Genomic DNA, 2,758 nt, shown 5'->3' with positions numbered 1-2,758 from the left:
TTTATTTGCTTTATGAACAAATTCAACCCATTAGCTTGGGTTGTCATCCAACTCGTTGGGTTAGTCTCTATGACCCATCCTAACCCACTCTCCCTACGGGTTCGGCGGGTTTAGTTCAGAATTGACCCATCTGCTTTTCAGTCTTTAACCCAACCCATCTGATCTTTGGGGGGTTGGGCGGGTTAGGCGGTTTGGGTTCAGAATTGCCACCTCTAATGAAAACCCTTACTAATCCATGAAATAATCATAAAAGGAAGGTTAGAATCTTACCCAATAGATGAACCTTGCAAAATCTCCCAAAATCACCTTAAACCGAGCTCCCAAATGTCAAATATGTGAATGAGGAGTCAAATCACGAAATGGGGTTTTAAAATCTGCCCAGGTGCTAATCCTTTTTCGCGAACGCGAGGCTACCTCGCGAACGCGACCATAGACCCGGCCCAAGCCTACGCGAACATGATGGGTCAGTCGACCCAGCCCAGACCTCCTCGTCTCTTCTCGAACGTGACCCTCCTAGCCCACAACTCTGGCAAACGCGAGCATTTTTTGCGAACTCGAAGAAGGAAACCAGAGCAACTGAAAAACCAGAACTCTTCTACCCCGAAATCCCGAGACTCATCCGGAACCTCCCAGATACAAACCAAATATGCATCTTAACTATAAAACACGTTACAAACTCACTCGCGCACTCGGAATTTCTAAAAGAGGTCATCTTGACCCGGTCAACACCAAACGCTCAAAACTAGTTTTCCATCCAAATGACCAAAATACCCCTGGAACCGAACCGACTACTCAACCAAGTCATAATCGACATTACGGACCTATTGGAATCAATGAAATTACCAAAAAGTCTCATTTAGCCTCGATGTTGACTTTGGTCAACCAAATACTTCTGAATTCCCAAAAATTTCGTTCTCTCACCCAAATCACATCTGAATGCCTCGGCTGCATTAGGTCTAAAGAAGAGTAGTGTTAGATTAGATAAAAAGTGTGATGTCTATCAGAGGGCAAAACAAACAAGAAGTATATTTCATTTAAATGATAATATAGCTATTGAGATTTTTGAAATGATTTGTTGTGATTTATTGGGACCTTATAGGACTCCTTCTTCTTGTGGTGCCTCATATTTTTTTACTATTATGGATGAGTTCTCGAGCAAAGGTGGATTTTTCTTTTTGTTGATAAGAAAGAAGTGTCCCAAACCTTGAAAAATTTCTTCGCTTCGGTGGACCGGCAGTTTGGTAAATAGGTGAAGATTGTTAGAAGAGATAACGGAACTGAGTTCACATGTATGAAGAATTACTTCTTCGAACATGAAATTCATTTCCAAACATCTTGTACCAGAACACTGCAATAAAATGGAAGGGTCAAAAGAAAACACTGTCACATTCTTAATATGGCACAAGCATTGAGATTTCAAAGCCACCTTCCATAAAATTCTGGGGAGAATGTGTTTTGACTGTTGGGTATCTGATCAATCGGACACCTTCTTCAGTGTCAAATGGAAAAACACCCTACGAGATCTTGTATGCATAGGTTCCACAATACACACATTTAAGAGTGTTAGGGTCGATGTGCTACACGCACAAAATGGGAAGAATACAAGATAAGTTTAAAAGATGGAGTCGTACGTGTGTATTTGTAGGATACCCCTATGGAAAGAGGAGATGAAAGTTTTATGACTTAGAAAATAAGGAATACTTGGTGTCCAAGGATATGGACTTCTATGAAACCAAGTTCTCATTTGCTTCAGGATCGGGTCACTTGATAACAAATAAAGAATCTGCTGATCTCATCCCGGATAATGGAGATTTTGGGGCAAGGAAGGCTTGAACACTGAGTGGGAAGAAACAAAATAAGAAAGGATAGAAAAATCTAGAGAAGAAGACCAGATGGATACAGTTACTATAGACAACACTGGGGAAGCTGCACGGATAGACACAGTTCGAACATCAGATACCGGACCTGAAGTCGAGACTGATTCAGACCGGACAGAGACCGATCTAAGTGGAGGACATACGGAGGAAGTCATGACAAAAGAGGTTTGGACTGAAGAAATCTGATCAAAAGAATATATGGGCCGGAAAAAACGCCAAGAACAAGAATCAGTCCGTTTATGCGACTATGTCACTGAAACGGTATAGAAGCAAAGTCCATCAGATCATCCACTTGTTCCTCGACAACCTTCAGGTGTACCTTATCATTTGTCTCACTATATGACTTGTGATAATTTTTCTTTGCCACAATGAAATTTTTCTGCAGCATTCGCTACCAGAAACGAGTCGAGAAATTTCGGCCATGAAAAGGAATCGTAACACCTCGTACCTTTAAAATAAGCTACGTTCATGATTTAGAGGCTTAAAAAAAACACAGGAAGTGTTGGGATTACAAATTTTGCCTCGGATCGATAAATTTGATTTTTATGTCAATTGTACAGACGTTACTTCTTGAACGTACCGCACAGGGGAAAATCAGAAGTCACTGGAATGTGACATTATAGGTATGGCCAACATGTACGGGCCATACTTCTAGCTATACTTTATGACCGTATATTTTATACGGTCCGTACTTTAAAGTACAGCCGTATCTCGTTTCACAAAAATCGTAACTTTGGAAATTGACAAATGAGGTACGTCCATATTGTACGGGAGGTAGAATATTGTACGGGCCGTATAATGTGCCCTTAAAATCGCCCGACTCAGTAAAAGTATAAATACATTGGTTCAGTTTTAATCCCACTTTTCATACTCCCAAGCCC

This window comes from Lycium ferocissimum, unplaced genomic scaffold (genome assembly GCF_029784015.1).
Source record: "Lycium ferocissimum isolate CSIRO_LF1 unplaced genomic scaffold, AGI_CSIRO_Lferr_CH_V1 ctg1426, whole genome shotgun sequence".
NCBI classification, from domain to species: domain Eukaryota; kingdom Viridiplantae; phylum Streptophyta; class Magnoliopsida; order Solanales; family Solanaceae; genus Lycium; species Lycium ferocissimum.
This window is presented reverse-complemented; position numbering follows the sequence as displayed.